The sequence below is a fragment of the Hyla sarda genome, chromosome 13, assembly GCF_029499605.1.
Source record: "Hyla sarda isolate aHylSar1 chromosome 13, aHylSar1.hap1, whole genome shotgun sequence".
NCBI classification, from domain to species: domain Eukaryota; kingdom Metazoa; phylum Chordata; class Amphibia; order Anura; family Hylidae; genus Hyla; species Hyla sarda.
Window position 1 is genome coordinate 46,723,261 of NC_079201.1, and position 24,971 is coordinate 46,748,231.

The following is a 24,971-nucleotide window of genomic DNA, read 5'->3' on the forward strand; positions in this document are numbered from 1 at the left end:
TAGTTCTGAGTACTCACCTCCGCTCGGCGCTGGTCCGGTCCTGCAGGGCTGTCCGGAGAGGAGGTGGTCCGGTGAGGAGGTGGTCCGGGCTGCTATCTTCACCGGGGAGGCCTCTTCTAAGCGCTTCGGGCCCGGCCTCAGAATAGTCACGTTGCCTTGACAACGACGCAGATACGTCGTTGTTAAGGCAACGGCTCTATTCCGGGCCGGAAGCGCGGAGAAGAGGCGCCCCCGGTGAAGATAGCAGCCCGGACCACCTCCTCACCGGACCACCTCCTCACCGGACAGCCCTGCAGGACCGGACCAGCGCCGAGCGGAGGTGAGTACTCAGAACTAAAGGGGGTGAGAGGGGGCTGGATGATGTTGAAGGCCGCAGTGGTCTTCAACCTGCGGACCTCCGGAGGTTTCAAAACTACAACTCCCAGCAAGCCCGGACAGCCGATGGCTGCCCGGGCTTGCTGGGAGTTGTAGTTTTGAAACCTCTGGAGGTCCGCATGTTGAAGACCACTGAGGGCGAATGATGAGAAGAGGATGATGAAGGGGGGGGGGGGGTGTGGGGATGATGAAGGGGGGTGGGGATGATGAAGGGGGGGTGTGTGGGATGATTACAAGGGGATGATGAAGGGGGGATGTGTGGGATGATAAGGGGATGTGTGGGATGATGACAAGGGGATGATGAAGGGGGGGATGTGTGGGATGATGACAAGGGGATGATGAAGGGGGGATGTGTGGGATAAGGGGATGTGTGGGATGATGACAAGGGGATGATGAAGGGGGGATGTGTGGGATGATGACAAGGGGATGATGAAGGGGGGATGTGTGGGATGATGACAAGGGGATGATGAAGGGGGGGATGTGTGGGATGATAAGGGGATGTGTGGGATGATGACAAGGGGATGATGAAGGGGGGATGTGTGGGATGATGACAAGGGGATGATGAGGATGTTAATGACGGGTCTGGATGATGACAGGGGGGGATGAGGTATTTCCCACCCTAGGCTTATTGAAATTAGGGGTCTCGGCTTATACTCGGGTCGGCTTATACTCGAGTATATACGGTACATCAAAATAATAGACAAAGTTACTGTTCACCAGTATACAAGTATAAATATTACTATCATACTGTTACTGACCAAAGCCATTATACTGATACCATTAAAACCAATAATAGCAGAATACAAGGGGCAAATTATGCCCACACCATGACAACTACCATTACCTCCACATAGTAACTGGATACTGCTTCTGGGTAAAACCCAATATACACAGACTAACAGTACCAATAATATCAGTAGACAAGGCCAAATTTATACTGGCGCACAAGAAACACACATCATCATCACTAATGCACCATACTGTTACTGAAAAATACCCACTATAATACAGAAATGTAGGTGCACTGCTGTGGTAGATGTAAACAGTAACATATGGCTAACCCTCAAACTGATTAAAAAATTTAGACATTAGCCAGTATATGCTTATATGAAGGACATACCTGAGCCCGCACACCAACTCCAAGGTTTGTCAAGTGGCACGGGATCTAACACTAAACCTACCTGTGCCGTATGGGCAATACCAGGGGCCAGTGGGCAATTACAGCGGTATCAGATCCGACTCTCACAGCCTGCTCCCAGTTCACTCCAGTGTGGCTAAGCACAAATACAGTGGGAGGAGGGAGGCAGGCTATGAGCCCCACCCAAGTAGGCTGATATGTTGCCGGCCTCACAGGTGCACCTAAATGCTTCCTATAATAGTGCTTTTGTCGCATTAGATTTGGAGTTTATACACCTCCAAGTATAAGATTTGAATACCAAGAAAAAAAGCAGGAAATGCTCAACCCCAAATGCAGTTGTGCATTTATGCTGGGCGGCAGATCCTGAACTTGTGGTCCGTTGCTAAGCGCGATCCCCAGCTTAACCCATACTGGACCCAGGGCGAATGGATACGCCCCACAATAGGTGGGGCAGGACGGGGAAACCGAAGGGGACCGGGTGCCAAAGTCCACTTACCCATCGGTGGAGGCTGCGGGACGCGATTGGCTGCGGTGATTGGCACGGGCGGCATGTCGTGCGGCTGGCTCCTTTGATCCTACGGAAGCTGGTGAGTTGCCTAGCAACAACAGTATAGTGGTCTCTAAACTGTATCCCTCCAGATCTTGCAAAACTACAACTCCTAGCTCCTAGCACAGCTGTTTGCTGTCTGGGCATGCTGGGATTTGTAGTTTTGCAACATCTGGAGGTCCACAGTTTGGAGATCACTGTGCAGTGGTCTCTAACTGTAGCCCTCCAGATGTTGCAAAGCTGGAAATCCCAGCATGCCCAAACATCAAACAGCTGTCTCGGCTTGCTGGGAGTTGTAGTTGCGTACCTCCAGCTGTTGCATAACTACATCTCCCAGCATCAGTACACGCTGGGAATTGTAGTTTTGCCACAGCTGGAGACACACTGGTTGGAAAATGCTGAGTTAGGTAACAGAACCTAATTGAAGGTTTTCCAACCAGTGTGCCTCCAGCTGTTGCAAAACTACAACTCCCAGCATGCACGGTCTGTCAGCACATGCTGGGAGTTATAGTTTTGAAACAGCTGGAGGTTGCCCCCCCCCTATGTGAATGTACAGGGTACATTCACACAGGCAGGTTTACAGTAAGTTTCCTGCTTCAAGCATGAGCTGCGGCAAATTTTTCACCGCAGTGCAAATTTCTAGCGGGAAGCTCACTGTAAACCTCTGCCAGTGCGAACGTACCCTAAAAACACTACACTACACTACACTAACACATAATAAAGGGTAAATCACAACATATACACCCCCTTACACTATCCCACCCAATAAAAATGAAAAACGTCTTGTACGGCAGTGTTTCCAAAACGGAGCCTCCAGCTGTTGCAAAACAACAACTCCCAGCATTTCAGGCATGCTGGGAGTTTAGCAACAGCTGGAGGCACCCTGCTTGGGAATCACTGGTGTAGAATACCCCTATGTCCACCCCTATGCAATCCCTAATTTAGTCCTCAAATGTGAATGGCGCTCTCTCACTTTGGAGCCCTGTCGTATTTCAGGGAAACAGTTTAGGGCCACACATGGGGTATTTCCGTACTCGGGAGAAATTGCATTACAAATTCTGTGGGGCTTTTTCTCCTTTTACCCCTTATGAAAAGGACAAGTTGGGGGCTACACCTGCCTGTTAGTGTAAAAAAAAAAAAAAATATTACACTAACATGCTGGTGTTGCCCCATACTTTTTATTTTCACAAGTGTTAAAAGGAAAAAAAAAAGACCCCCAAAATTTTTTACGCAATTTCTCCTGAGTACGGAAATACCCCATATGTTGGCGTAAAATGCTCTGCAGGCGCACAACAAGGCTCAGGAGTGAGAGCGCACTATTTACATTTGAGGCCTAAATTGCACAGGGGTGACTGATTTTACAGAGGTTCTGACATAACCGCAAAAAAATAAATACCCACATGTGACCCCATATTGGAAACTACACCCCTCACGGAACGTAACAAGGGGTATAGTGAGCCTTAACACCGCACAGGTGTTTAACCCCTTAAGGGCGGAGCCCATTTTCACCTCTAGGACGAAGCCCTTTTTTGCAAATCTGACCACTGTCACTTTAAACATTAATAACTCTGGAATGCTTTTACTTATCATTCTGATTCTGAGACTGTTTTTTCATGACATATTCTACTTTAACATAGTGGTAAAATTTTGTGGTAACTTGCATCCTTTCTTGGTGAAAAATCCCCAAATTTGATGAAAAAATTAAAAATTTTGCATTTTTCTAACTTTGAACGGCGGGCGCAGTAGAGGGCTCAGAAGCGAAGGAGCGACAAGGGGATTTTGGAGAGTACGTTTTTCTGAAATGGTTTTTGAGGGGCATGTCGCATTTAGGAAGCCCCTATGGGGCCAGAACAGCAAAAAAATAAAATAAAACATGGCATACCATTTTGGAAACTAGACCCCTTGAGGAACATAAAAAGGAATAAAGTGAGCCTTAATACCCCACAGGTGTTTCACGACTTTTGCATATGCAATAAAATGTTGGTTTCCCCCAAATTTTTTAAAGGGTTAATAGCAGAAAAGACCCCAAAAATTTGTAACCCTATCTCTTCTGAGTATGGAGGTACCCCATAAGTGGACCTGAAGTGCACTGTGGACGAACTACAATGCTTAGAAGAGTCATTTTTGGCTTTTTGAGAGCAAATTTTGCTCGGGGGGGCATGTTGCATTTAGGAAGCCCCTATGGTGCCAGGACAGCAAAAAAAAACACATGGCATACCATTTTGGAAACTAGACCCATTGAGGAACATAACAAGGGATAAAGTGAGCCTTAATACCCCACAGGTGTTTCACGACTTTTGCATATGTAAGACAAAAATTATTTTTTTTCACTAAAAAAAAAACCACATGGCATACTATTTTGGAAACTAGACCCCTCACAGAACGTAATGGGGGGGGGGGGGGGGGTACAGTGAGCATTTACCCCCCCCCCCACTGGTGTCTGACAGATCTTTGGAACAGTCGGCTGTGCAAAATTTTTCATTTTCACGGACCACTGTTCCAAAGATCTGTCAGACACCTGTGGGGTGTAAATTCTCACTGCCCCCCTTATTACATTCCGTGAGGGGTGTAGTTTCCAAAATGGGGTCACATGTGGGTGTGTATTTTTTGGGGGCGTTTGTCAGAACCGCTGTAACAATCAGCCACCCCTGTGCAAATCACCTCAAATGTACATGGCGCACTCTCCCTTCTGGGCCTTGTGCGCCCCCAGAGCACTTTGTACCCACATATGGGGTATCTCCGTATTCGGGAGAAATTGTGTTACAAATTTTGGGGGCGTTTTTCCCTTTTACCTCTTGTGAAAATGAAAAGTATAGGGCAACATCAGCATGTTAGTGTAAAATTGTTTATTTTTTTACACTAACATGCTGGTGTAGACCCCAACTGTTCCTTTTCTTAAGAGGTAAAAGGAGAAAAAGCCCCCCAAAATTTGTTAGGCAATTTCTCCCGAGTACGGCGATACCCCATATGTGACCCTATACTGTTGCCTTGAAATACGACAGGGCTCCAAAGTGAGAGCGCCATGGGCATTTGAAGCCTGAATTAGGGACTTGCATAGGGGTGGACATAGGGGTATTCTATGCCAGTGATTCCCAAACAGGGTGCCTCCAGCTGTTGTAAAACTCCCAGCATGCTTGGACAGTCAATTGCTGTCCAGAAATGCTGGGAGTTTTTGTTTTGCAACAGCTGGAGGCTCCATCTTAGAAACACTGCCGTACAATACGCTTTTCATTTTTATTGGGGAAGGGGGGGTGGTAGGGGGGGCAGTGTACGTGCGTATATGTAGTGTTTTACTCTTTATTTTATGTTAGTGTAGTGTAGTGTAGTGTTTTTAGGTTACATTCACACTGGAGGCAGATTACACTGAGTCTCCCGCTAGGAGTTTGAGCTGCTGCGGAAAATTTGCCGCAGCTCAAACTTGAAGCGGGGAACTCACTGTAATCTGTGTGAATGTAGCCTGTACATTCACATGGGAGGGGGGTCAAAACTAAAACTCCTAGCATGCACTGACAGACCATGCATGCTGGGAGTTGTAGTTTTGCAACAGCTGGAGGCACACTGATTGGAAAACCTTGAGTTAGGTTCTATGACCTAACTCAGTATTTTCCAACCAGTGTGCCTCCAGCTGTTGCAAAACTACAACTCCCAGCATGTACTGATTGCGGAAGGGCATGCTGGGAGATGTAGTTATGCAACGGCTGGAGCCACGCAAGTACAACTCCCAGCATGCCAAGACAGCCTTATGCTGTTCCTGAATGCTGGGAGTTGTAGTTTTGCAAGATTTAGAGGGGTTCAGGTTGTAAATCACTGTCCAGTGGTCTCAAAACTGTGACCCTCCCAGATGTTGCAAAACTACAACTCACAGCATGCCCAGACAGCAAACTGCTGTCTGGGCATGCTGAGAGTTGTAGTTTTGCAACATCTGGAGGGCTACAGTTTGAGACCACTTAGTGATCTACAACCTGAACCCCTCTAAATATTGCAAAACTACAAGTCCCAGCATGCCCACACAGCAAACAGCTGTCTGGGCATGCTGGGAGTTGTAGTTTTGCAACATCTGGAGGGCCACGGTTTAGAGACCACAGTAAACTGTGGTCCTCCGGATGTTGCTAGGCAACAACTCACCTAGCAGGACCCGGATGTATTGCTGCTGCCGCCGCCGCACGTGGGGGATCCCCGCATGGAGAATCACGCTCTGGGATCCGGGATCCAGGTAAGGGACCTTCAGCGCCAACCTTCCCTGGACAGTTCCCCCGTTTTGCCCGGACACTGATAGTTGGGCAAAGCAGGGGAACCGAACTTTAACCCCCCCTCCCCCGGTCTGCTATCGGTCGGTCGCTCGGCCGACCAATAGCAGGGATAGGAGGGGTGGCACCCCTGCCACCAAACTCCTATCCCTTCAGGGGGATCGAGGGTGTCTCGGACACCCCTGATCCCTCTTATTTTACGGGTCACCAATGACCCGTATGACCCGGAATCGCGCAGATCGCAGGTCTGAATTGACCTGCGATTTGCGCCCATCGCGGTCATGTGGGGTTCTCAGGACCCCCCTCGGCGATGTGCCGGGATGGCTGCTGTTAGATAACGTCTACTCGTCGTGAAGGGGTACGTCGCTCGTCGTGAAGGGGTTAATGAAAATTCTTTCACTAAAATGCTGGTGTTACACTAAATTTTTCATTTTCACAAGGGAAAATAGGAAAAAAGCCCCCCAAAATTTGTAACACCATTTCTTCTCAGTAAGAACATACCCCATGTGTGGATTTAAAGTGCTCTGCTGGCGCACTACAATGCTCAGAAGAGAAGGAGCGACATTGGGATTTTGAAGAGGAAATTTGCCCGGAATTGAAGGCCACGTGTGTTTCCAAAGCCCCATAGTACCAGAACAATGGACCCCCCCCCACATGTGACCCCATTTTGGAAACTACACCCCTCATGTAATGTAATAAGGGGTACAGTGAGCATTTACGCACCACAGGTGTCTGACAGATTTTTGGAACAGTGGTCCGTGAAAATGAAAAATTTAATTTTTCATTTGCACAGTCCACTGTTCTAAAGATCTGTGAAACTCCAGTGGGGTGTAAATACTCACTGCACCTCTTATTAAATTCTGTGAGGGGTGTGGTTTCCAAAATGGGATCACATGTGGGGGGGTCCATTGTTCTGGCACCACGGGAGGGCTTTGTAAATACACATGGCCCCCGACTTCCATTCCAAACAAATTCTCTCTCCAAAAGCTCAATGGCGCTCTTCCTCTTCTGAGCATTGCCAGCAGAGCACTTGACGTCCACACATGGGGTATTTCCATACTCAGAAGAAATGGGGTTACAAATTTTGGGGGTCATTTTCTCCTATTGCCCCTTGTAAAAATGTAAAATTTAATGAAAAAACAGCATTTCAGTTAAAAATTTTTTTTTTTTCATTTACACATCCAACTTTAACAAAAAGTCATCAAACACCTGTGAGGTGTTAAGGCTCACTGTATCCCTTTTTACATTCCTTGAGGGTTGTAGTTTCCAAAATATTATGTCTTGTGTTCATTTTTATTTTTTATTTTTTGCGGTTCTGGCACCATAGGGGCTTCCTAAATGCGACATGCCCTCCAAAAACCATTTTATCAAAATTCGCTTTTCAAAAGCCAAAAGTGACTCGTTCTCTTCTGAGCATTGTAGTGCACCAGCAGAGAACTTGACGTCCACACATGCCCCCAAAAACCATTTCAGAAAAACTCACTCTCCAAAATCCCACTGTCGCTCCATCCCTTCTGAGCCCTCTACTGCGCCCGCCGAACACTTGACATACACATATGAGGTATTTCCTTACTCGAGAGAAATTGGGTTACACATTTTAGGAAGATTTCTCTCCTTTTACTCCTTGTAAAAATTCAATAACTGGGTCTACAAGAACATGCCAGTGTAAAAAATGAAGATTTTGAATTTTCTCCTTCAATTTGCTGCTATTCCTGTGAAACACCTAAAGGGTTAAAAAACCTTTTGAATGTCCTTTTGAATACTTTAAGGGGTGCAGTTTTTATAATGGGGTATCATTTATGGGGTATTTCTAATATGAAAGCACTTCAAATCTACTTCAAAACTGAACTGGTCCCTGAAAAATTTCGATTTTGAAAATTTTGTGAAAAATTGGGAAATTGCTGCTATTCTTTGAAGCCCTCTGATGTCTTCCAAAAGTAAAAACATGTCAACTTTATGATGAAAATATAAACTAGACATATTGTGTAAGTGAATCTATATATAATTTTTTGGGAATATTCCGTTTCCTTATAAGCAGAGAGCTTCAAAGTAAAAAAAAAATGCAAAATTTTCTATTTTTTCATCACATTTTTGAATTTTTCACCAAGAAAAAGTATCGACAAAAATGTAACATAAAGTAGAACATGTCACGAAAATTTTTTCTCGGAATCAGAATGAAAGGTAAAAGCATCCCAGAGTTATTAATGTTTAAAGTGACAGTGGTCAGATGTGCAAAAAATGTCCGGGTCCTACAGTGAAAATTGGCTGGGTCCTTAAGGGGTTAAAATGAATACAATGGGGGATGCTTGCAGCAGACCACAAGTGCCCCAATGGCATCCTACACCAGACAAAAGAGGTGTGGATGTGTAACATATAGAATAATACTTACATTTACCAATTATACCCAGACCCTTATTACCCCATACAGTTCTTACATAGTGGGAGATACCAACATTACACAGGATCTGTATATCACATACAGTGGGGCAAAAGTGGTAAAAGTGGTATTTAGTCAGCCACTAATTGTGCAAGTTCTCCTACTTAAAAAGATGAGAGAGGCCTGTAATTTTCATCTTGGTATACCTCAACAATGAGAGACATAATGAGAAAAAAAATCCATAAAATCACATTGGCTGATTTTTAAAGAATTTATTTGCAAATTATGCTGGAAAATAAGCATTTGGTCAACAACAACAGTTCATCTCAACACTTTGTTATATACCCTTTGTTCGCAATTAAAGAGGTCAAACGTTTTCTGTAAGTCTTCACAAGGTTTTCACACACTGTTGATGGTATTTTGGCTCATTCCTCCATGTAGATCTCCTCTAGAGCAGGGATGTTTTGGGGCTGTTGCTGGGCAACACAGACTTTAAACTCCCTCCAAAGGTTTTCTATGGGGTTGAGATCTGGAAACTGGCTAGGCCACCCCAGGAACTGGAAATGCTTCTTATGAAGCCACTCCTTCGTTGCATGGGTGGTGTGTTTGGGATCATTGTCATGCTGAAAGACCCAGCCAAGAAAGAAATGCCCTTGCAGATGGAAGGTTTTCACCCAAAATCTTATGATAGATGGCCTCATTCATTCTTTCCTTTACACAGATTAGTCATCCTGGTCCCTTAGCAGAAAAGCAGGCCCAAAGCATGATGTTTCCACCCCCATGCTTCACAGTAGGTATGGTGTTCTTTGGATGCAACTCAGCATTCTTTCTCCTCCAAACACGACGAGTTGAGTTTTTACCAAAAAGTTCTACTTTAGTTTCATCTGACCAAATGATATTCTCCCAATCCTCTTCTGGATCATCCAAATGCTCTCTAGCAAACATTAGACAGTTCCGGACATGTACTGGCTTAAACAGGGGGACACATCTGGCACTGCATGATTTGAGTCCCAGGCGGGTGTAGTGTGTTACTGATGGTAGCCTTTGCTACTTTGGTCCCAGCTCTTTGCAGGTCATTCATTAGATCCCCCGTGTGGTACTGGATTTATTGCTCACCGTTCTTGTGATCATTTTGACACCACGGGGTGAGATCTTGCGTGGAGCCCCAGATCGAGGGAGATTATCAGTGGTCTTGTATGTCTTTCATTTTCTAATAATTGCTCCCACAGTTGATTTCTTCACACCAAGTTATTTGCCCATTGCAAATTCAGTCTTCCCAGCCTGGTACAGGTCTACAATTTTGTTTCTGGTCCTTCAACAGCTCTTTGATCTTGGCCAGAGTGAAGTTTTGAGTGTGACTGTTTGAGGTTGTGGACAGGTGCCATAAATGCAGGTAACGAGTGGAGGACAGAGGAGATTCTTAAAGAAGAAGTTACAGGTCTGTGAGAGCCATTAATCTTGCTTGTTTATAGGTGACCGGATACTTATTTTCTACCATAATTTGCAAATAAATTCTTTAAAAATCAGACAATGTGATTGAATGGATTTCTTTTCTCATTATATCTCTCATAGTTGAGGTATACCTATGATGAAAATTACAGGCTTCTCATTTTTTTTTAAGTGGGAGAACTTGCACAATTGGTGGCTGACTAAATACTTTTTTGCCCCACTGTAAGTGATTACCGTTACATCCAGTGACTCACAGGTGATGTTTTCGCTAAACTTAGTAGTTCGCTTCACTTTCATTCTCCATCCGACTCAGATGGCCATGATAACTTCTTCCAGTTACATCTCATCTCTTAAGCATTTTTATGGACAAGCATGTTAGGCTTTGCTTTTTATGAACACCCTTCTTATATCTACAAAATCTCACTATATCTATAGTCCCCCAAACTGTAATAATGTAGGAGAGCTAGGCAGGGGAAAAAAGAGAATGCAGAGCTTCCCATAGAGTAGTATTGCGACAAAAGGAATGGAAAACTGCTCACCTTTGGTTGTTGTGTTTCCCAAGACACAACAACTTATGAAAGCATGTAGGAATATCCGTGGTGGTGGTGCTGCCTCCCGGTTATCGGTAACACAGGTTCTCCGGACCGATGAATACAAGTTAGTGACTGGAGGGTAGAAGGACATTGCCAGGTGTCAGGTGCGATCCACTGGAAGAGACTTGCTTCAGACGAATTGATTATAAAAGTTGATTTATTAGCCAAAGGTACACAAACGCGTTTTGGGGTATGACAACCTCTTTTCATTGTGAGTATAGCGTGAGAAGACACAAAAATGAACATACAAATTTAGAAAACATAAAAAACAAGGTGCCATCCAATATGTTTCATTCATATAAACATACTTAAAGGGGTACTCCCGTGGAAAACTTTTTTTTTTTTTTTTAAATCAACTGGTGCCAGAAAGTTAAACAGATTTGTAAATTACTTCTATAAAAAAAAAAATCTTAATCCTTCCAGTACTTTTTAGGGGCTATATACTACAGAGAAAATGCTTTACTTTTAAGATTTCTCTGATGTCATGACCACAGTGTTCTCTGCTGACCTCTGTTTTCCATTTTAGGAACTGCTCAGAGCAGCATATGTTTGCTATGGGGATTTTCTCCTGCTCTGGACATTTCCTAAAATGGACAGCAGAGGTCAGCAGAGAGCACTGTGGTCATGACATCAGACAAATCTAAAAAGTAAAGCATTTTCTCTGTAGTATATAGCCCCTAAAAAGTACTGGAAGAATTAAGATTTTTTTTAGTAGAAGTAATTTACAAATCTGTTTAACTTTCTGGCACCAGTTGATTTAAAAAAAAAAAAATTTTCCACGGGAGTACCCCTTTAAGTTGGAGCGATCATTCAGACCAAGATTTATTAGCCATCTCGCTTATCTTTTGAAGTAGTAACTTCCGTTTCTCAACACCTTCAGTAGGGAACACTCTTTCAATGCCGCACATTTTTAGACACGAGGGATTATTATTATGCACTTCTTGTAAGTACAAGATAAACCGGGGTGATCCCTTCTTTGTTTTGAGCGAATAGATATGTTCTCTAAAGCGGGTGTTGAGAGACCTTATAGTGCACCCAATGTAAAAACATTTACATGGGCATGGGAAATTCCTTCTCTCGTCAAGGACACAGGAGAATTTCTCTGTGCATTAGAAAACATAGAATGGCCCAAGCAGTATGCTCTTGCCTCTCTCGATGTGGAGTCCCTTTACACAAGCATCCCCCAAGATATGGGGGTTCCCTGTGTGCGGGAGGTCCTCGCCGAGACAGGCAAGAGCACTGCGTTTATTGATTTAATCAGTGAGGCATTGTCATTTGTGCTTACCAGTAACACGTTTCAGTTTGACGAGGAGTGGTATACTCAAGTGAATGAAGTTGCTATGGGCACTACGGTCGCATGCACCCTCGCCAATCTATATGTGGCATGGTTTGAAAGGAAATTTTTTTTCAGTGAAAGTAACCCATACTTGAGGCACGTCTACAGATACCACAGATTTGTGGATGATGTGTTTCTTGTATGGGTTGATGCAGAAATAACTTTCACAGACTTCCTCAATTATTTGAATTCTTCTAATGATATGAATTTAAAATTCACATCAGTGTACAGTAATAGCAGCTTAGAATTTTTGGATGTCCAAATTCACAAAGAAAAGAATGTTAGCAAGGTGCAAGGCTTTCGTAAAGAGACAGCAAGTAATTCATTATTACATTTTGGCAGTTATCATCCGACACACATGAAATCCTCCATTCCATATACCGGTAGTCAGTTTTTGCTCCTTCGGAGACTCAATGAGGACTGCGACTTTCAATTGCAGACTAAAGAATTATATCGTAGATTCCTAGATAGAGGATATCCCTCAAAGATCTTAGACGCGGTATACAATAAAATCACATAGTCCTCATTGCTTCACAGAAAATGCAAATTTGCAAACTCTAATACTACCACCAGTGTTCAGAGAAATTTAGTCCAATGGCGGAAAAAATTAAGCAGATAATACACAAACCCTGGTATATCATTCAAAACTATACTGATTTGAAAAATATCAGCAGTCAAAAACCTGTCATCTCTTTCAAGAAATCGAAGAGTACTGGAAGTACTATAGTTCGTAGCAAGTTCACCAGAACAAATCCAGATGCAAATTGGTTAAATAAATTGTTCCCTACAGGCAACTATAAATGTGGTTCCTGCACTTCGTGTACGTATATGAATACTGAAAAAAATATATGCATTGGAGGTGTTCAGGTGAAGTTGAACAGACCTGTTTGTTGCAGAACTAAAAGTCTTGTGCACGCTATAGTGTGCCCGTGTAAATGTTTTTACATTGGGTGCACTATAAGTTCTCTCAACACCCGCTTTAGAGAACATATCTATTCGCTCAAAACAAAGAAGGGATCACCCCGGTTTATCTCGCACTTACAAGAAGTGCATGATAATAATCCCTCATGTCTAAAAATGTGCCGCATTGAAAGAGTGTTCCCTACTGAAGGTGTTGAGAAACGGAAGTTACTGCTTCAAAGAGAAGCAAGATGGATAATAAATACCGGAGCTTTAGGAAATCTCGGTCTGAATGATCGCTCCGACTTAAATATGTTTATATAAATGAAACATATTGGATGATGCTTTGTTTTTAATGTTTTCTAAATTTGTATGTTCACTTTTCTGATGCACCGTGTCACGTGGATCGGTAGGTTTATACCTCCCCCTCATTCACTACATAATCCTATATTTTTATCACAAAGAACACAATAAACGCCAGCACCACCGTGTTGTATACTTGCCGTGCATATAGCTCATGGATGTATCACTCAGGTGCATATAATGGAAACCAAGTGAGCGCTACACCCTAGAGAACTCAGCAAAGCATGTAATGTCACCATAGAAGAAAAAGAAAAGCGGAGCACTCACCGTTCTGTGGCAGACAGGTCACTTAAGTAAGGTGATCGCTGGACCAGGCATGGATCCATGCGGGGAGGCTGCCACCTTACTGAAGTGACCTGTCTGCCACAGAACGGTGAGTGCTCTGCTTTTCTTTTTCTTCTATGGTGACATTATAATCCTATATTTCCTTTCCATTTAAAATCAACTGTGTAGGACAGGCGAGGGGGGGGGGGTAAGTGATCTCGGTTTTGTGCCTACCATCGCTTTCTCAGGCTCTCCTAATTTTTTTTAATTACTTTGTAAACAGTAAGTTTATCAGTTTTATTTAAATTGTAGATAATATTGGCTTTATTTTGCGAACATGTAATAAAGAATTTCCTACATGCTTTATGTGATAGTATATATCACCATTGTCTTGCATGTTTCTGTGGACATCTAGAACATCTGTAGAATTAGTTCTGCAATTTAATATATGAAAGGCTCCCATAATTCATCTTTTAATAAACCATCAGCTACTGAATCTTTCATGGCCATCAAGGAATTGACATTGACCACGCCAGGATGAATGATAATGATGTAAGATACACTGAAGTCCCTTATTATCTGAACATAGAGCTGCACTGGGGGTTTAGCCAATCTTCCTTCACTGCTCTATATTTCATAGTACAGTAATATGCTACAAGCAGGTGAGGGTCAGCAAGTGATCGAGTGAATCTATAGACACTTAACAGATGTCTTATTTGTGCTAAAATCAAAACTGCATCAGAGAAGCAAGAAATTATGGTTTTTTTTTTTCACATTCTAGGATCCCTAACTCTTTAATTTTTACAGGATCATTTTGGAATGACATCATTCATTTTACCCAAAAATTTAAGGTGAAATTTAAGTTTTTATTTCTATGCAGTACACTTTCCTGTAAAAAATGACATGTTCTCTTTATTCTGTCGGTCAATATAATTACAATGATACCCAATTCATAAAGGTTTATTTAGTTTTTTACATAGTTACATAGTTTGTATGGTTGAGAAAAAGATTAGAGTACATAAAGTTCAACCTATAACCCTAGTGTGTTGATTCAGAGGAAGGCAAAAAAAAAAACTCCATGAGGCTGATGCCAATTGCCCCTAACAGGAAAAAAATCTTCCTGACTCCAATATGGCAATCAGAATAAATCCCTTGGATCAATGTTCTATCACAATAAGTCTAGTATCCATAACATGTAATATTACATTTTTCAAAAACAAAAAAACATCCAGGCCCCCTTGAACTTCATTGAGTCAGACATCACAACATCATGTGGCAGAGAGTTCCATAGTCTCACTGCTCTTACAGTAAATAATCTCGGTCTGTGATGATGGTGAAACCTTTTTTCTCTAGACGTAGAGGATGCCCCCTGGTCATGGTTACTGGCCTAGGTATAAAAAGATCATTTGAAAGATCGCTGTACTGTCCATTCATATATTTGTACATTATGATTAAATCTCCCCTTAGACATCTTTTCTCAAAACTAAATAACCCCAAGTTTGATAACCTGTCTTGGTTCTGTAATCCTCTCATACAATTAATTATCTTTGTCGCCCTTCTCTGCACCCTCTCCAATTTAGCCATGTCCTTCTTATATACTGGTGCCCATTATTTCCATGTCCATATTTCCATGTCATAAGCCTCCATGCCTATCTTGATACATCCAACGACTTTGTTAGCCTTGGCAGCCACTGTCTGGCACTGATCACTAAAGTTGAGCTTACTGTCCACCAGTACCCCCAAGTTATTTTCGGTAGAAGTTTTACATAATGTTTTATTAGTAAGCACATAAATATTTATTTTGTTCTTACAGCCCATGTGTATAACCTTACATTTGTCCAGCTACATGTGCAAGTCTGTGTCCAAGCCTCCAGCTTCCTCCAGATTGCAAAGGAAGGTAGTGCTGTGCCCAGTTTAGTGTCATCTGCAGAATTTCTACTCTGTAATCTCTCTACAAGGTCATTAAAGGGTACCTATCACCAAAAAAACTTTTAATATTTTGTTAATCAATGTATTAGAAACAGCTTTCTAATTACATGTGATTGACAAAAATGTATCTTAAGGGCCTATGTACCTTAAGGGTTAAGTGGGAACACACTTGGCGTATACGCAGCGCAAAATTTGCAGCAGCAGGAAATATGCTGCGTATCCCTCGCTCACCATACACACAAGGCTTTCCGGTGGCAGCCCTATGTGTTTAATGAGTTTTGGAGACACACGGCTCCACCTCCAAAACTCACTGCACACATAGGGTTGCTGCTGGAAAGCCTTATATGTATGGTGAGCGCAGGATACGCAGCGTATTTCTCGCTGCTGCAGATTTTGCACAGCATAAAATACACTACGTATACGCCAAGTGGGAACTTGTCCTTATAAGGTTTTTTTTTACTTTTAAAAATTGACAACTAGGGGTCTCCTTACATGTCCTGCCTTATAGAGTTCGGAGTCCAAATTGTCAGTGCAGCTGGGACACTGAAAAGCACAGCGCAGCTCCCCGCCTGTCAATCAGACAGGTGGGAGAGAGCACTGTGCACGGCAGGCTGGACAGCTGCTGTGCCTCCTAGTGTCTGCTATAGCTGCCTGTGATGACAAGATGACAAGCTGGCGAGCTGGATATGCGAAATTGCTACATGATGATGTGTTTCCCTCTTTATGCACTGAAGCTGGCACGTTGCCTGAGTTTTTCCAGCAAGATGGTGCACCACCACATTATGGGTGTCAGGTCCGAGCATTCCTAGATGAACAGTTTCCTGGAGAGTGGATTGGTCGTTGTGGGCAAGTTGAATGGCCCCCAAGGTCTCCCGATCTGACCCCCTTAGACTTTTATCTTTGAGGTCATCTGAAGGCAATTGTCTATGCTGTGAAGATACGAGATGTGCAGCACCTGAAACTACGGATACTGGAAGCCTGTGCTAGAATTTCTCCTGCAGTGTTGCTATCAGTGTGTGAAGAGTGGGAGAAGAGGGTTGCATTGACAATCCAACACAATGGGCAGCACATTGAAAAGATTTTATAAGTGGTCAGAAACTTGTAAATAACTCATGAAAGAATAAAGTTACATTAAAACCAAGCACATCATTGTTTTTCTTGTGAAATTCCCAATAAGTTTGATGTGTCGCATGACCCTCTTCCTATTGCAAAAACAAAAGTTGTAAAAATGGCCGACTTCACAATGGCCACCATGGTCACCACCCATCTTGAAAAGTTTCCCCCCTCACATATACTAATGTGCCACAAACAAGAAGTTAATATCACCAACCATTCCCATTTTATTAAGGTGTATCCATATAAATGGCCCACCCTGTATAACTGACCTCATAGAAGCTGATCAGATTGGTGTGACAGGACGATCCCACATAAATCCGTTTGGCTCTGCATTAGAAGGTTATTTTTAACTCAAAAGTTTTACCCACAGCAGATGTTAAACTGAAAGGCCTATAGTTTCCAAAATCCCTTTTTTGACCCCTTTTTGAATATTGGTACCATATTTGCTCCGAACAAACCCTGTCATTTTTGAATCCTTAAATATAAGGAATAGGGGCCTGTCTATTAGGGATCTGTCTAGCACTGTACCAAACTCCTGAAAAACTCTGGAATGGTTGCCATCTAGACATGGTGATTTGTATGTTTTAATGTCAATAAGGTGTTGCTGCACATCTTGTTGGGTTAAACAGGTGATATTTGCTGGAGATTTTACATTATTCCTTCTAATATCATCTGCCATTCGATTTTCCTAAGGAAGGCATTTAGTAGAGAAGGCATTTAGTAGATTGGCCTTTCCTCATCCTCCTCCACCGTTACACTCAGATTATTTCTTAGGGGACAACATTTTCAGTTTTAAGTTTCTTATTATTTATGTAGGGGAAAAACTAATTTTGAGTTCTTTTTACTTTCTATGGGAATTTTTGCTAATTTTATTTAATTACAAATGTAATTTTTAAACACCTCCCCACTACTTTCTTTATTTAGTAGTCTAAATGCTTTCCTTTTAATAATTATCACATCCCTAACTGTTTTGATTAACCAAATTGGTCTACTCCTATTTCTAACACGTTTATTCCCATAGGGTATATGTTTTTCACAAGATCTATTTAGAATGCTTTAAAAATGTCCTATTTAGCTTGTGTACCTTTACCACTGAGGACAAAGTCTTAATCCACAAATCTATGTCACTGAGGTCCTCTTAGTTGGTGAAAATTGGCTTTACTAAAGTCTAAATTGAGACTTTTTTATTGCCAAAAACCTGTTTCCTTTAGTGGACCTGCAGGTTTCAGCTTTCCAGTCTATATTAGGGTAATAAAACTTCCCCATAATAATTACTTCTTTGCTGCCCCCTCTATTTGTCATATTAGTAGGTTTTCTGCTGTTTTCATTATACTTGGTGACTATAACAAACCACTATCATTAATTTATTGTTCTTACCACCTCCCCTTATTTCCACCCATAGAGACTTCACATGATCATTTTCCTCAGCTATGTCTTGGCGCAAAATGTGCCAAAGACTTGATTTTACGTATAAGCAAGCCCCTCCCCCTTTCTCACTTGTCCAATTATTCCTGAACAGAATGTAACATGTTATGTAAATGTTGAAATAGTAGAATTTTTTTTTTAGAACTTTTTATGAGTTGCAATAGGATTGACGACAGTGTTTCAAAACAAAAAAAACTTGTAGATAGTGAAGAAATAGGTTTGTAAATGTTAAAAAGATTAAAAAATATATAAACAGTTCTCCTTTTTGGGGGTTGAAACAGGATTGGTGTCACAAAATGATGAAGAAGAAATAGCTTTTGTATGAAAAGCTGAAAAAAATGATCCCTTTTTTGGGATCAGGACTGGTGGTGATGTTAGTAGCCAAGAGAAGGCAGTGGTGGACTAGTTCTAGTAGTACAAAAGCCTACATGAATAAGGCCACAAATCACATATGTATCAAAGAAAAAAAAAAGGTAAAGATACTTCAGCAAAATAAACCTACAAAGATGCCAGCCTTATATCTACAAAATATGCCAAAAGATGTAGCAAATAAATGTTATTGCACATATAATAACAACAAGAATTTTATTTAAAAAAAAAAAACATAAAAACATACAGCACTCAGACAGGAAAAAAATAAAGCAGTGGGGGAACACTGAGTAGAATTAAGTCCATATAACAATGCAAATGCCACACACAAGAATTTTAATAATGTATTACCATAAACAGGGTATGATAGACTAGGGATGACAGTGGACAATGCGTGACAACAAGTAATATATGAAGGATAAGGGGCAAATGTGCATATATATATATATATATATATATATATATATATATATATATACAGTTAATAAATGACATGCATATGCCTATACTAATGCTAAAAGCACATGTTGCTAAGACAATGTTAAAGCATCAGATAAACAGTGATACAGCCCAAACTAAGTAGCGTGACCATCACTCTCACATGAAGCAGGGCAAAACGCGCTGGAGTGTGAGGAGGGGAAACATCGGAGTAGGTCACACTACTTAGTTTGGTCTGTATCACTGTTTTTAACACCGTAACACTGGATTTAATTCTACTCGGTGTTCCCCCACTGCTTGATTTTTTTCCTGTCTAAGTGCTGTATGTTTTTTATGGGGGCATAATTCTTGCTGTTATTATAATATGTGCAATAAAATGTATTTGATACATCTTTTGGCATATTTTGTAGATATAAGAATGGGATCTTTGTAGGTTTATAGTTCTAGTAGTATCCAGCAAACAGCAGGCAGTGGTGGATTGTGATGCTGCTCCATGTGCTTACATAAAACCATAATTCCTAAAATTAGACCCTGCCTATGCCTTACTTTCTTTTTGCAAAGATGGCACGGTACCTAGTTTGCATTTTATGGTAAAATAGAAAAAAATTCCATGTGGCATGATACCACTGCTGTTACCTCCTACTGATCAGACCAACAGGCTTGCTGTCATCATCATCACCATAAAACTCCTCATTGTTCCCACCACTCCTTTCAGTATGAACTGTCTGTTTATGGGGTTTTTGTTCCCACTTGGCATATGCCTTACAATCTCACCACACACCTACTACCTGCTTCCCACCCTACCACCTCTACAACACACTCCAAAGGCTGACTGTGAAACAACTCCTCCTTGTGGCTAATGCTATCCTTCTGCTTAGCACTAGCGGGAGAAATAGAGATGATGGAACAGACCGTCTAGGAAAGACATTTCCACCGCACCACGTAACTGTAGATGATGAGGAATCCACTGACACCTGGCTCAACTTCATATCGTCCAGCTGTTCATTCTTCCCCTGAGAAGAACTCCAACAAGTCAACCAGTCCACAAGAACCTTGTTATCTTCCCTACCATTCAACTTCTAGGAGACTGTGGTAACTTTTGCCTGCTGCTGCTGCTACTTCCTCCAGGCACCTGGCTGCTGCTGCTACCTGTACTGGTTCTAGTACTGCCATCAACATCCTTACTGGCACAGGACAAGGCAGGGTTTTTTCCAATACTCTACCCCATCCAACAACTTATTTATCAGACTTTTTTTTTATTAAACCTAGAAAATACAAGTACCTATGCTTAAAAAGCCTATTTTACATTTACTCTCAATGCTTTTAAATGTGTAGTTATGTTAATCCCAAGTAGAAATACTATGGCCCAGATTTATCAAACTGTGAGAAAAAGTGAGGGATTTTCCCACAGCAACTAATCACAGCTCAGTTTTCACTTTAACAGAGCTCGTTAGCTGAGCTGCATGGTTTTATAACTGCACCCATTAAATGCATACAAAGGGTGCCAGTTACATGATAACGTGTAATGCTCCTCCTGCCCTACAACCTGTTAGTTACTCTAATATAATATTCAATTAGGTGAGCTGCCAGGACCTTTTATGTGTGCCACACAAATCACTTGCACCCTGGGCTCCCCCAGCATCACAATGCTAGACTGCTTCTTGAAAAGAAAAAATATAGTAAGGATCAAGGCTTAAGTTCCTTAGTACAGTGGTCCCTCAACATACGATGGTAATCCGTTTCAAATGAACCATTGTTTGTTGAAACTATGGTATGTTGAGGGATCGATGCAATGGAAAGAATAGTAAGTTATACTCACCTGTCCCCGCCACTCCGGACCGTCACCGTTGCCCTGGATGTCACCCTCCATCACTGTCGCTGCGTCCCCGTGGTGTCCCAGACGTTCCGGACGTCTCTGCTTCCCTGGGATCCTCGCTCTCTGTCGCCGCCATCACGTCACTACGCACGCCGCTCCTACTGGATGAAGGGACGGCATGCGCGGTGGCGTGATGACGACGAAGGAGAGCGCCGGTGATGCAGGGGATCCCAAAGAGGATGCTCCGGAGCCCCGAGGACAGGTAAGAGACCCTCATCGGAGCACTCAGGGCACCGTAAACCGCTATCCTGCGGCAACTGAAGCAGTCTGCGCTGCCGGATAGCCGTTTATGCGATGGCCCCGACATACAAAAGCATTGTATGTTGATGCTGCTTTCAACATGTGATGGCCTCTGAGAGGCCATTGCATGTTGAAATTATCGTATGTAGGGGCCATCGTAGGTCGGCGGGGCACTGTAGTAAAAAAAAAGCAGAGAAAACAGATGGAGAGAGAGGAGACTGGCAGGGCTGACCTCTCTGGACCAGGAGGAAAAATCCAATTTTTGGCTCCAAGGGCGCACTCCCGGAGACTTCAGATGGGTAAATCAATGTCGTCTTTATTATGTCAAGGATGGCAGTTTACAGCAAGGGCAACGCGTTTCAAAGGTTAAAACTTCTTCTTCAGGTCCAGTTGCATTTATTACATAATAAAATAAATTAAAAAAACGTCGAGAGAGAGAGAGGGTCACAGGGTCAGTGGTGACGTCACATGGCCGCGGCTCCTCTCCCAGTGCCGTTCATCTAGTGGTTCACTGTATAGTATTCTTAACACCAATTATTTTTTTCCCCCATTGAAATGAATTGGCTGGTTAGAGCCTATGTACTTGCTATGGCTGAGCAATGATGTTGCGCAGCAGACGGTGCATGGCTGTAGTCTGTATGGGTGACCACATGAGGGGGATTGAATCCCGGGGATGGTGAATAACTTTAACAATGATGGACAAATCTGGGTCAGTATGTCAATGAGAGGACCAAATATGGAGCTGGTTTAATTCAGACAGGCAGAAGTGTGTCAATTGGCATGGGAAAATAAACAAAGAGGTCATGTGGGGGATGCAGTGTATATAACGTTACAATGTAGTTACACAGAGGCAATGAAAACAGAGATTGTTACACTGTGTGCATACAGTGTAACAATCTCTGTTTTCATTGCCTCTGTGTAACTACATTGAAACGTTACATACTCTGCATCCCCCACGTGACCTCTGTTTATTTTCCCACGCCAATTGACACACTTCTGCCTGTCTCAATTAAACCAGCTCCATATTTGGTCCTCTCATTGACATATTGACCCAGATTTGTCCATCATCGTTAAATATTAAAACTACTTTAAAGTAATTCACCATCCCCGGGATTCAATCCCCCTCATGTGGTCCCCCATACAGACTACAGCTGTGCACCCTGCTGCTCTACATCAGAGCCATAGCAAGTACATAGGCTATAACCAGCCTATTCATCTCAAAGGGGAAAAAATCATTGGTGTTAAGAATGCTATACAATGAACCACTAGATGAACGGCACTGGGAGAGGAGCACGGGGCCATGTGACATCCCCACTGGCCCCGTGACCCTCTCTCCTGATGTTTTTTATTTTTATTTATTTAATTCAGTGTATATATAGTGGGCATTATGTAATACATGTAACTGGACCTGAAGAAGAAAGTGTAACCTTTGAAACACCTTGTCCTTGCTGTAAACTGCCATCCTTGACATGACAAAGACGGCATGGATTTACCCATTTGAACTCTCCGGGAGTGCACCCTTAGAGCCAAAAATTAGATTTTTCCTCCTGGTCCAGAGAGGTCAGCCCTGCCAGGCTCCTCTCTCTCCAGCTGTTCTCCTCTGCATTCCCGCTGCTGCCACAGTGGAACCGACGGCCAGCTGCCTCCCGACATTGGAATTTTTTCTACAAGCGCTAAACAGTGTTGTGCCTGCCCGCACAACACACCAAGCTTAACAAATTTCACTTACATCTTCACCAGACTCCCATATCATCTGGGATTAACTGCACTATTTGCGCCACTTCTGTTCTTTTTTCCCTTTTTCTATTAGTAAATATGATACCACCGTCTCCAATAGATAGACTTCTCACTGGAATGCCAGCTCCAGGTTCACAGGAAACATGTAGCCGTAATACAGTGGAGGAAAACAGTAGATGTCCTATTCCCATGTGGATAGTAGCCAGCACTCCAGAGTGGTAAAAAAAAAAAATCACATCTTTATTATAAATTCATAGAGATAAAAGAGCAAAATACAAAAACGGTATAAGATAAAAAAAAAACAAAAACACTGACACGTTTTGTTAATCCTTTGTCAAGGTATGAGTACTATACACCTTTGGAAACAAATAAATAATAATCCTTCCTAACTACCGCCTTCTAATTAAGTAACCACCTGGACACAAATTCCAACCTGTGATTTACTTCAAAGGTGCTAAAAAGTAGTTATTGAAATAGAATTCCTTATAACATCTTCAAACAATGTTGCTAATGTGAACATGTCCCAGAATAACTAATATTTCAAAATACAGTGTAATACAAAACGAATATATATATATATATATATATATATATATGTGTGTGTAAGAAATCATATGCCATACATGTTCAGCATATTTGGTTAATCCACAAAAAACACATGATAGAGATAACAATGTGCATAGGGCTCGGTCACTATAAACATTCCAATAAATATGTAAAAAATATGTAGTAAATAGGAAAAAGAAAAAACAAACAAAGAAAAAATAAGAAAAAAACAGTACAGAATCAATTACAATATACCACATGTGTGGTCACACAGGAAATGTAAGAAATAATTTTCTATGTCTGTGAAGTCATGGTGGATGTGAGTCTGTTGCATAAATTTACAGATAACACCATCTATTGAGACCGCACGGAACACTCCCTATGTGACTTAACCAGTTCTTGGAAATCTTTTTGTTGGAGGAGGAAAACAAACTATGGGATAAAATGTTGTCTACTGTATTATTTCCCTTTGCAACAAATCTACAGCCATCTTTCGGAATATTTTCAAGGGTGCTGTCTTCCCACAACATGGATAAGTATCTATTAACAATGCTCTTTATTTTAGTATATTCTTAACTGTATTTAGTTGAAAGTACAGGTCTAGATGGGACACTAGTTTCTGAGGAATCAATAATTAGAGAGAACTCCTTATTAGAGCTCCGGCCCGAATACTTCTTATTCCCTAAGATGCCTGATCGCCGGGGTCCCGCCACTGGGGACCCCTGCAATCTGTCATTCAGCACCCACCTTTGCGAGCTCTCCACAGCGCTGGAGGCTCAGAGTGTGCAGCATGACAACCACGGGGCCGGAGTATCGTAACATCACGACTCCGCCCCAGTGTGATGTCATGCCCCGCCCTCTCAATGCAAGATTATGGGAGGGGACATGACGGTGCACACTCGGAGCCTCCAGCACTGCGGAGAGCTCGCAAATGTGGGTGCTGAATGACAGATTGCGGGGGTCCCCAGAGGCGGATAAGGGATAAGATGGATTAGGGCCAGAGTACCCCTTTAACCCATTGATGACCATAGACACCTATACTCGTCCATGTGCAGTCAGTGGGGTATGACACAGGCTCCCGTCTCAAGCCTGCATCATGCTGGGGGCCGGCATTAATAGCCGACATGTGGTGATCACCCCGGCCGGTTATTAACCCTTTAGATCGCCACTGTCAAGGCTGACAGCAGCGTCTGAAGGTGCCTTTATCCCATCCCTGGTGATCCAGTGGGGTGGATCACCTGTTCAGGTAGCCTGAGGGCTTACCTCTCCTTTCATGCTGGCTCCGGCGCTCAGAATGATAAAGCCTGGCAGGACCAGGCTTTATCAATCAAGCGCAGAGCACACAGATCAATGAGTTTTTATGGAACCACATTGATCTGTATGAGGAATCAAAAGATTCCTCCTAAAAGTCCCCTAAGGGGACTAAAAGTGTGAAAAAAAAGTTTAAAAAAGAGTTTTAAAAACACACACATTAACCCCTTCCTTATTAAAAGTTTAAATCACCTCCCTTTTCCCAAATTCCCTATATGAAAATATATAAACATGATAAAAATAAACATATGTGGTATCGCCGTGTGAGTAAATGTCTGAACTATAAAAATATATCATTAATAGAACACGATCAATGGCGTATGCACCAAAAAATTTCCAAAGTCCCAAAAATAGCGTATTTTGGTCACTTTTTATGCCATAAAAAATTAATAAAA